The sequence below is a fragment of the Cupressus sempervirens genome, chromosome 11, assembly GCF_028749045.1.
Source record: "Cupressus sempervirens isolate cs-2001-9-10 chromosome 11, ASM2874904v1, whole genome shotgun sequence".
NCBI classification, from domain to species: domain Eukaryota; kingdom Viridiplantae; phylum Streptophyta; class Pinopsida; order Cupressales; family Cupressaceae; genus Cupressus; species Cupressus sempervirens.
Window position 1 is genome coordinate 278,788,239 of NC_143128.1, and position 12,156 is coordinate 278,800,394.

The 12,156-nt window shown below is 34.0% G+C and overlaps 1 pseudogene across 1 annotated transcript; it reads right to left on the reverse strand.

Moving 5' to 3' along the window:
• Window positions 1–6,628: 6,628 nt before the first annotated feature.
• On the reverse strand, window positions 6,629–9,818 carry LOC149529197 (uncharacterized; annotated as a pseudogene). The gene is made up of 2 exons (XR_016359079.1): window positions 7,109–9,818; window positions 6,629–6,921 (listed from the first exon to the last, which is right to left on the reverse strand). The product of XR_016359079.1 is annotated as an uncharacterized LOC149529197 (transcript).
• Between the last annotated feature and the right edge of the window lie 2,338 nt (window positions 9,819–12,156).

A 12,156-nucleotide genomic window follows, 5' to 3' on the forward strand; every position in this document is an offset into this window, starting at 1 on the left:
AGATTTCCCTCATCACAATACTCAAAAGATAACAAATGTGTATTGTATAAATAAATTATGATGATTTTAGGAAAAATTATGTTTAGAAAAAGTAACTCAATTTTAACTATTTAATAATTTAAACTTATGAATATGTTCTTTAAGCTATCTATAACAATGCTCTCTTCCATAACAATTTCACCTTATTTATGCTCATGTGTTGTTTAAGCCATCTATAACAATTTGGACAATGGACATATATACTATTGAAAACAAAGAAGAATCATAAAGAAGTGAACATAGGAGCAGAAACATAGGATAACCTTGATGACGTTCATTTTGAAGTTGAAATATATTATTATCATGCTAAGAATGAAGGGGGCAACATGCCAAGAAAGAAGAAATTTATAAAATTACACGTGCCATTTCTAATTCTTTTATAAAATATACTTCAAATACTAATAGACATTCTTTTGCATGAAGAGACTGCATTCTGTAGTAACCTAAATTCAATAGAACTTCACTAGATTGTCTTTGTGATCTTAAGGTTGTGTTCAACATAAAGAAACCATCAGTAGAAATTTAGCAGCTTGGATAAAAACTATGGCTAAGGCAAAACTAAAACATGACTAAAAAGGAAAAAGAGAACAATCAAATTCTTATTGCATGTCATTAAGAAACCTGTTTCACTTCGAGCTCATTTAAAAATATTAGAATTCTCAAGTCAATAGATCCATTCTTATCATGTGTATCTACATGATACTACAAAAAAATTACAGAATAGTTGGCCATAACAAGATCAAAACAATTGAATGCCAAAAGAACAATTATTGGAGAGATATAATTCTCAGGTAGCCAATGCAAAATGCAAAATTGTAATTGTTGTTTCATCATTTGTTTGCTGCAGGGCTATCTCTCTAAAACAAAGGTTGCCAAAGGATAATGGGTTAAGGTATCTTTTTGAAATAGAGGTAGCCAAACGATAATGTGGTAAGGTGTCTTTTTGAAACAAAGGTCTACCAGCATAGACATTTAATTGGAATGAATTTCTTACAGTCATGATGATAGTATTAAGGCCTAGGATTTGAATTTAGCCATATGACACTTCACATCAGAAAAATGTTTAAAATTTTGAATTTCAAAATCAGAAAGAAGAAAAATTCATCATCCAAAAGCATATTAAAATGATTATATGATTATTCCAAAATTAGCAATGTTTCATATATTCTATAATATCAAAACTATAAAGAGAAGTTAATCTAACTTTTCTATGGTTTACTTTCCTCATCTTATTAAAATTATAATCTCTGTAAACATTGTTTTAGCTTGTTCTTACAATTGACTTTTTTTTTTCTCTTTCTTTTTTATATGAGAAACGATAGTTGTGCATTACATATTATATATTGAGAGTGGTAAATTGTAATATTAATATTATGTAAATGGATATTATTATTTTTAAATGTATATTTTTAAAAATAATAATAATAACATAATTATATTAGAATTGAATAAAATTAATTAATGCAATATAGCTAAATGAGTTCTTGGAGGAGATTTCAACATGACAAAACACCAAATAAATCGAAGTTGGGACTACCAAAACCATTTATCACATGCAGTGTTTGAATCTTGGACTTTGGCTCATAAGTCCTTAGGACTACATGACCCAATCATGGGAAAATTAGATTCACATAGGCCCTAATGGTTGACTTGGACCAATTATCGTGAAGGGTTTTTGCAAAAGATGTGTTGCTTGGACAAATTATATATCTGACCAAATCTTTGTGTTATCCCTTCCAATTTAGGACATTTTGTCTATCTCGACTTGATGACAACCCTCTTAGATCACCTTTGTATTCTTACCACTCTTTTCCTTATTTGACAAACATATCTCCCTTGCGAGCTCCCTTACAATCTCAACATCTCTCATCTACAAAATCAAGATTGCATTGATGGCCTTCTTGCTACCTAGAGAGTTCAACCTAAACCACAAAATGATAAATGGATAAGTTTGTGGGAATGAAAAATCTTGTGTTGTATACTCTTTCTTTAGAACTTAGGTAGAAGAGTTATTGCTAAGCATCAAAGACTAGATAAATCTCTTAAAGGACAACTTACTAAAGCCACAAAACTTCTAGACAACAATCCTAGTGGCATTCATGCTCAACAATCAATAGCTCATATTGAACACTTTCTCTACAAATTAGCAATTTATAAGGGTAAGGGAGCTCAAGCGAGGGCTTGTTTACAATGGATGAAAGAGGGTGATAAAATAGTAGCTTTATCTTCCAATATTTGCAACAAAAACACATATCAATGATTAATTTTGTTGATGGCATATCACAGACCAACCATGAATCTATCATGAAATTTTTTTATGAATACTACAAATAACTCTTTGCAGATGAATCAAGCAATGACCCCTTACTTCATATTATGGAGGAAAGCCTGCTGGTTGTATTCCCTACAAAATGCCACATGATTACAATGCCTTCCTTGACCATTATCTTTCTTTGGAGGAAATTGAAGATGTTATGTATAAATTGGCTACAAAGAAGAGTTCTAGGGTTGGATGATTTGCCTGTGGACTTTTACCGTGCACTTTGGCCTCACATTAGGGAGGACTTCTACAATGTTTACCTTGAGGGCATTGAAACATGATCCTTTGACCTTTTATTATTTAATGTCTCATTAACCTTATTCCCAAAGGCAAACAAGAAAATATTGTTAATAGTTGGAGGCCAATTACATTGCTTAATACTACTTATAAGACCTTAGAAAAAGCCTTAGCTAAAAGAATTAAACTTTTTACACAAGAAATTTTGAGGCCTGAACAAAATGGTTTTCTTGGAGGTGGACGCATCTTGGACAACTTGGTGCTTTCTTGGGAAGCTAAAAAATGGGCTCAGTTTGCATCTCAAGACGCAATGATTTTAAAACTTGATTTTGATAAAACCTATGATCGTATAAGATGACCTTTTGTTCTTAAAATGCTTCATTGGATGGGATTTGGTTCTAACTTTTGTGCCCATGTTCGTATGCTATTCATGGACGCTAATGCTAGATTACTGATTAATGGTACCATTTCCATACAATTCCCTATTCGAAAAACCCTAGCAATAACATCCCAATATTTTTGATAAAAGAGGTTTGTTAATCCATCAAGCCCTAGGGCCTTATCAGGCAAAAGGGAAGATGCTACATGTTTAATCTCATCCAAATTGAAAGGGCCATCAGTGACTAGTTATCTTGCTCAAATATTAGCTTAGGGATACCATTTAGTAGTTCATTTATTTGTGAATGGTCTGAGGTAGGCTATGAAGGGGGTCAAGTAACTATTTGAAAAATCTAACACCCTTAGATTGAACTCCAACAAGATCTGAAATAAAATTACCTGACTCTACATATTGTATAAAGAAGATGGAGCTGGTTGCTTGTCTTTGTTTTGCAGAAGTATGGAAGAACTTCATATTTTTATCACCTCCCTTAACCATAGTTCAAGAGAATTTTGTCTCCAATACACTTCCTCTATTTTACAAAGATCTTCCCATTCACTCTATAACTCTTTCTATAAGAGGAAAATAGCATTATCCATTTCATGTAGCATAATGTGTTCATTTATGTCTTGTAGCTTAGTGTTGACCCGATCAACATATTGGCAAGGAATTCTCAAATGAGTTTAGAGACTACTTGTGACAAAATCTATGGTGAGGATATAACCCATTATTCATTAAGGGCCCATTTGAAAATGGGAATACAAGTGGAACAGGCATATGTAAATTCTTAAAATTTTGAATTCTTCGTTTGGATACACCAAATCAAAATTGGAATACGAAGTAAAATAGGAATACGTATTCCAATTTTTGCCCAAAAATGAGGTTTTGCAATTCCACCCAAATAGGTGTTATTGGAATACATATTCCTATTCCACTTTTATTTATTTTATAAAACATAAATTTTGGGGTCCACGAATTCCCCATCAAATATTGGTTGAACCAAATAGAGAACAAGAATACGTAGCCCCATTTTCTATTCCAGAATAAGTATTGTAGAATAGCTATTCCTATTCCCCTATTCTCAAATGGACCCTAAGAGTCCTCTTATAATTTCAAAATATTCACTTCTTTCATCCATTTGGATACTCTCCTCTTCTCATGTTATATTAGAATTTTGAAGAATTTCCTTTCAAAAGTTCATTTTATTAGTTTCAACCTTTAGCTTTCTAAGTGAATCTCAATCTCCTTGTTTTTAATCTAATTTGTGGCCTCATTCCTCCATTGCCTTCTATCTAATTTGTGGCCTCATTCCTCCATTGCCTTCTATCACTTGACTGCTAAATAAGTAGTATTGCATCAGAAGAACCTAAGTTTAATGCCTTACTCAAACCCAATTTAAAGACTTCTCAATTTTCAAACTCCCAAAAAGAAAGAAAGATTCATGAGAAAAAATGTGGGTCTAGAATGTGGGACACTTTCTCATGTTCTTCTGCAATATGGCGAAAGAGCCAGGGAGCAAGTGTTGATCTCCAACGCCAATGGATGAAAACTTTAGATACCCATTAAATGGCAACAACGTGCTCTATGGCAGCTATTATTTTTCTGTAACATGTGTGTATTGGATTTAAAAGATAAATCAAAGTATAGAGACAGAGCATAAAACAGAGTATAAATTGTAGTAAATTATTGCAGCAACAATGATATTATTAATCATAAAAAGAAGATTACAAAAGAAGCCAAAAGCTGATAGAAATAGAGCCCTACAAATATCTCCTATATCTGTTATTATATTATAATACATCTATTCAGAAAACTGCTACAATCCCAGTTGAACACGTCATAAAAAACAATTAAACCATGATATAAATTTTGAATAGATTTTCTCACTATGCCGAAGTCTAGACTTTCTCACTATCATATCAGAAAACACTAAAACTCATGCTACAGGAATTGAGGAAAGGATTCTAGAAGTACATTTTTCATCTTCTTTTCCTCTGAGCATGAGCTATGGAAACATAATAGTATAATACCTTTTATTAGAAATTGTCACCATGACACCCATACCTTTGAAAGCTATGCATACTAGCAAGTTTGGAATGATTTATGCTTATACAAGATATAATAGCCGAAATCAAAAGAAAATTATTCTCTAACCAAATAGGAGGTACCAAGATTCTATCGAGCCACTCTGTAATTAAGCAGAAATCTTCAGTTCTCTTTGGAGCTAGATTGGTAATAACATTAAAATCTCCAATTCTCTTTGGACCAAATTAGTTGTCCTCATTTACATATATGAAAAAAGTACAGTCAAAAGATAAATCAGACAGTTTGTAAAGTTACACTAATTTGGAGATAGTGATAGTTAGAATGTAGCGAGTTAACAGAGTCAATAGACTACCTAATAATGATCATAACAGGTTGTGAAGTTAACAATAGAGGTAAAAGTTAACAATAAAATCCTTATTGTACACCATTAAGAAACATGTTTATATTATATTAACAAATGAGGTGGGAAAAAATTTCAAATTTAGAAAATTCGGACTCGATAGATCAATTCTTTTCTTCTGTAACTACATGATACTGTCAAAATTTTTATAGAAATATTGACCATAACAAGATTAAAAAGTTTGAATGCCGAAAGTACAATGTTTTTATCATCATTTTTTTTGTTGCAGAGACATCTTTCTAAAAAAATAGATAGCATCAATTTTTTTGCTGTAGAGATGTATTTTTGAAATAGAGATAGCCATTTCATTTCGCTGGAATGAATTCCTTATAGTCATGATAATAGCATTGAGGCCTGGGATTTGAATTTAGCTAATATGACACTTCACATCATTCAAAAAAATACAAAAAATTCATTTTCAAAATTGAAAAGAAAAATTCATCATCCAAAAGCAGATTAAAAAATGATTATATATACCTTTATCAAAAATAATATTAAGAAAGAAAATTTATTTGCATTTCTAAAAAGTGAAAATTTTAATATTTTGAATTCTCTACTTTCTCAAACTATAATTAAGTGTAGATTAATTTATTTACCAGTCATAATTTAGATGTTTATTTATTAATAGCAAAAGATATCTTATTTTATTTATTTATCAATCACAATTTAGATGTTAAATTTAGGCATTAACATTTATTTTATCATTTGATGCTATTTACTAGTCACAACTTAGATGTTTATTCACCAGTACTAAAAGATGTCTTATTTAATATATTTACCAATTACAATTTAAATGTTAAATTTCAGTAATTCTAAGTTTAGACATTAACATTTATATTATCATTTGATGTTTTATCACATGTTCATGAATATTCTTTCACATTTCCAAAGAAAAATAAGTACTTTTTAAATTTTGAAATCTTCCCATTCTTCATAAATGTATGTAATATCACAAATCTAGAATAGTTGGATTTGTGTATATGCATTTTATTAGACTGATATGAATAAAACTAAAACATGTCTTTTCTTTTCCTTTTTACTCGTAAAGTGTTCCATTTATTCTCATGAGAGATGGATTCATGTTGAATCACTACTTATGAAATATGGGTCAATGAGTTTGACTCAAAAACAAGCAGTTAAATCCTAATAGCAATATCACAAGACTACAATAGTTGTATTTGTGTATATGCATTTTATTAGACTGATATAAATCAAACTAACAGATGTCTTATTTTTTTTTTTTGTTAATAACAACTTAGATGTTCCAGTCATTACAAGTTTAGACTTCAACATCTATCTTATCATTTGATGTTGCATCATATGTTTCTAACAAAATCAATAACTGTTTAATTTTTGTATCTTTCTTTTCTTCATAAAAGTAAAAGAGTTTTGTATTACAAGTAGCTCCTCCCCAAAAGCATGTGCAATGATATTTTTCAGCCACCAAGTACAAGAAGTCTTTGGATGAACCAAGAAATCATCATAAGCAAACATAGGTCCCTGTACACAAAGTTATGTATCAATAAAAAGTAGAAAATTATATCATTCAATTTAAAAGAACTACCAAAATCTACAATTGATAGAATAACCTATGGAATTTTATCTTAAAATATACCAACACATTTTGAATTTTAGTATTTCAATACTTAGAATTGTGATATATACTTTGAAGGACAAAAAAACTCACATTTAAATGGCTTGTACATGTATCCCTTCATAGTGTCAAATTCTTCATCCATGGAAATAAAAACTTCAAGATTGCATCAACTTTAATGAAGTATTTGCTTCTCCAACTGATTTTTATGAGGATCAATGATATTACTCCACCAAAAGCTATTCCATAGGACAATCCAAATGCTATCCAATGCCATAGATAAGTAGAGCTTCTCTTTATCTTATCAATGTAAATTGGAGGAGGAGAAGGAACAAATTTTGGCAAAGAACAATTTTTGGGTAGGGGACACCCCCATAAATAAGGATTTCCTAAATAAGAGGATTCTCCAAAGGTGGTCATATGTATTCCTTGCGGTATTCTTCCTGAAAGATTATTGTTTGACAGATTTAGTGAGCCTAAAGAACTCAAAGAGTCAAGCTCTGCAGGGATCTGTCCTGAAAAATGATTACTTGAAAGGTCCAATGCATCCAATTGATGCATCTCTCCAAAACTTTTTGAAATGTTTCCATTCAAATTATTCATTGAAAGGTTTAAAAGCCTTAGCCCCTTCAAATTCCCTAAATTAGAAGGAACTTCTCCCTGCAATTCATTGTTTGAAAGATCTATGCATGTGAGTGTGGAAAGAATATATGGATAGTGTTGATCTGTACCTTTTAAAGTCATATGCAACCCATCTTGATAGAATGAATCAGTAGAATCAGACGACAATACAAAACCATTTTGAGATTCATTTGCTATTGCTTTCAAGAATGCAATTGTTTGTGGAATTTTGCCTGAGATGTGATTAGATGAAAGCAGCAAGATTTGAAGGTTCATTAACTGGCCTATCTCTGAAGGAATACTGCCTGTGAAATTGTTCCCCTTCAACACCAACACTCTTAGCTCTGAAAGATTTCCAATCAAAGTTGGTATTTCACCACCAAATAAATTGTTTTCCATATCAAGAACATGCAGTTTTGACCAATTCTCTAATGAAACAGGGAATGACCCATTCATATTATTCTTGTTTACAACCAATGAATATAATCCACTCAGCATACCTAATTCATTTGGTAAGCCTCCCTCCAAACTATTATTTCCCAAATTTAGGACAACAAGGGAAGAGCAATTGGACAAGCTGACAGGGATTACTCCTGTTAAGTTGTTGTTTGCAAGATTTAACATATTGAGTATGGATGATTCGCCCAAGCTAGGAGGAATGTTGCCAGTGAACCAATTGTCGTTGAGCAGCAGCATCTCCATATCAGGAGACCGCAATGATGGGATGGATCCACTCAATTTATTTCTAGACACATCTAGGTATAGTAGTTGCATCCATGTTGAAGGATTTAAGGACAACCTTCCTTCCAAATGATTCCTGAAAGATTAAGATGAGCCAACAGAGTTATGGTTTCCCATAACCAAGAGGGAATTACTCCCACAAGACTGGCGTTTGTTATTTTCAACAATGTAAGTGAAAACTGTGTTGATACCCAAGACGGAAATTGGCCGTCAATCCTACATGACTCTAAATATAGCCCAGATAAATAAAAGGACGGAATCCAGCTTGTGCTGATATTTAGTACACCGTCGGATAAATGCAAAACATCTAAGCTTGTAAACTTTTGAAAGAAACTTTCTGAAATTGACTGGTGATGGTTAAATGATAGGTACAGTCTAACTAAAGAAGGTGGAAGTGACGAAGACGAGATGGTTTCATTGAAACGATTGCCATCAGCAGTCAACTCAGTGAGTGAGGAAAGCTGAGCAAATGAAGGGGGAATGGTCCCGCTCAGTTGGTTATTATCAATAAACAAGCACTCAAGTGAAGAGAGATTGCTCAAAGAATCTGGAATTTTACCACTCAGTTGGTTATTAGCAATAACCAAACACTCAAGTGAAGAGAGATTTCCAAGAGAAGTCGGTATGCTTCCACTAAGTTGGTAGCTTTGAAGGTCAAGGCAATTTAAAGAAGAAAGATTGGCAAGGCAAGAACGTATGCTCCCATTGAAGTCATTCCATGACAGATAAAGATGTGTAAGCCGGGTGAGAGAGCAAATGGATGACGGAATTTTACCGCTCAGATGATTGTCACCAAGGTATAAATTCTTCAACAAAGAGAGACTTCCAAGAGAAGTCGGTATGCTTCCACTAAGTTGGTTGCCTCGAAGGTCAAGGTAATTTAAAGAAGAAAGATTGGCAAGGCAAGAAGGTATGCTCCCATTGAAGTCATTCCCTGACAGATCAAGATGTCTAAGCCGAGTGAGAGAGCAAATGGAGGGAGGAATCATCCCACTTAAGACACTTGCATATATATATAAAGAGTCAATATAAGATAGGTTTCCCAAACAGGGAGGAATGGACGTAGTACCTGATACTCCAGATATGATTACTGATGTGAGAAAGCGAAGTTGGCAGAGGCTCTCAGATATCACACCTTGGAAACCTTGGAAAGGGTAGTCAGGGTCAGAAAATGCTTCAACAGAGACGACGTGGTTGGTGTGATTGTCGCAGGAGATGCCAGTCCAGTTGGTGCAGCAGTCAGTTCCATTCACCCACGAACTCAGAGCGCCCTCGGTGTCATTCAGACCCGCTTTGAAGCGGAGCAGAGCATGGGATTCGTGGGGAGGGCATCTGTTGGGCATCAATCGATGGGAAACAGTAGAGGAGCAGAAGAAGAAGAGAAGAAAGATTACAATACAGAGATTGCACGTAAAAGGGATGGCCATTGGGAAATGTGGTAAGCAGGGCACAAGGGAACTGCATTTCTTTTCTGGGCGTGCTCTCCTTAACAGCGTCCTGGTCAACAGGTCAATGACCAATATTTACATTGTTTATGATTTAATAATTTTATTTTCAAAGCTGGCCGCGTCATTTGTCATTCTATGAACAGCATATTTTGACTCCAACAGATAAGTAACAATCATGTTAACAAAATTACTTCTTTCAATTAAACTTTATTTTCATCTATCAATTAAGCTTTTTTTCTTTCTATTTTGTGCAGAATCTGTAATCTATCTGACAAGTTTGCTTAAAATTTTGTCTTAATGGAAAGATTAAAGTCGGAGTTTTTTTCTTCTCCTAATTTTCCACACAATACCAGCCACACATTTCTGTGTTGTTTTTGTTGACTGACGTCCTGGTACTTTCCAGCGTTTGGTTTTTTCTGCAGTCAATTTTCCACAAAGTACCAGACTTCTGAACATTGATAAGATCGGCCACATAAATTAAATGTCAAAATTGTTTTTTCTGACAATTTTCCCCAAAATATCAGACTTCTGTAGGTGGGATGTTCACGGCAGTGTGTTAGCAGAATAACATAATTTTAGTTATTTCTTTAGTAAACTGCAGCACGAATAAGAATGAGGGGAATGCGTAGAGCCCATATGTTTCACTTTGTACTTTTCTCCCTATTTCAATGTGTCTCCCTATGCACCTCTATTTGTTATTTCGAGATGCGATGATGGACTAGGAGTGATTTAAGGGCCCGTTTGGTGAGTGGAATACAAGCGGAATAGGCATATGTAAATTCCAAAAAAAATTAATTCCTTGCTTGGATGCACCAAAACTGAATTGGAATATGAAGTAAAAATGGAATACGTATTCCATTTTTGGCCCAAAGCTGGGGTTTTGCAATTCCACCAAAATAGGTGTTATTGGAATACGCATTCCTATTCCATTTTTTTTTTAATTTTAGAAAACATAAATTTTGGGGTCCGGGAATTCCCATCAAATATTGGCTGAACCAAACGGAAAACAGGAATACGTAGCCCCATTTTCTATTCTAGAATACGTATTCCAGAATATGTATTCCAGAATACGTATTCCTATTCCCGCAGCCAAACGGGCCCTAAGAGAATGAAGACCACCCTTGGATTATGTATAATGGTGCTTACACATGGACTGTTTTTCTTTTAAAAATAACATTAAAAAAAAGATAAGACTATGAGTCCAAATCAAACACTAGATTAGAGAGGAAGTTTAAAATTAGTTTGGGGAACTATGTTAGGAACCTGTGTGTTCCTTCTGTTTATTTTGTTAGAGTAGTGTTGTTGGACGCATATGCTTTGTAAGTCGTCCCGTGAGTATATTTTATTATCCCACATGCATAGGTAGTATTACTTTTCTAGATCGTACTCAGTATATAAGAATAGGTTGAGGCCCTTGATGGGCACGGACGAATTTATTGTATTGAGCTTGCTCAAAGGAGGTTACCCCCTCGAAGTGGCCTGCGATCAGTAGATTCATTCTGAGTTCTGCTATCACTTTGTATTCTGTTATTTCGAGCATTCTCACGATATTGCTATAAGGAGGTTCATCACATCTGGTATCAGAGCACTCTCTTGGGCTCGCTGGGTGGAAATTACATATCAAAGCCCTAAATCCCTCATTTATCTAATTTTAGGGTTTGCCCTATCTTTTTCACCTCTCATCCAATCGCCACCAAACTGAGCCACAAGATTCAATTCCTCATTTTGCTCCCTTATCCCTCTTGGACTGTTCGCCTCATTTCGCCTCCCTACCCTTGAAACCCTCATTTTTCTGTTTCCCTTGTCCCCAGATAGTCTCCCACCACCCGTCGAACACCCATTTCCTATCTGAGTTTTACCCAAATCCAAGTTTGCCGTAACTAAAAAAGTTTTTGTTTCTCATCTTCTACCCATTCCAAAAAAAAAAAAAAAAAAAAAAAAAAAAAAAAACAAAAAAAACAAAAAAAAAATCCCTTGCTTTATGGTTGTTACGCGTACAGGAGCAAAAATCATGGAAGAAGAAATGGCATCCCTCAAAACCAAACTTCAAGATCTGGATGACAAAATTCTGGGTCTTAACTTTCAGCAGTCAGCCATGAGCCGAAACCATTCAGGAGATACTGGGTCCTCTTCTGGCAATTTCCGTGGACCAAAGCTTGATTTTCCACGCTTCGATGGTTCTGATCCGACTGGATGGATCTATAGGGCAGAGCAGTATTTCAGCTTGCATAATACTTTGGATACCCACAAAGTCCCCCTTGCATCTTTTCATTTGGAACATGAAGCTCTTCAATGGTTCCGTTGGTACATCAAGGCTAATGTAGGCCCAAC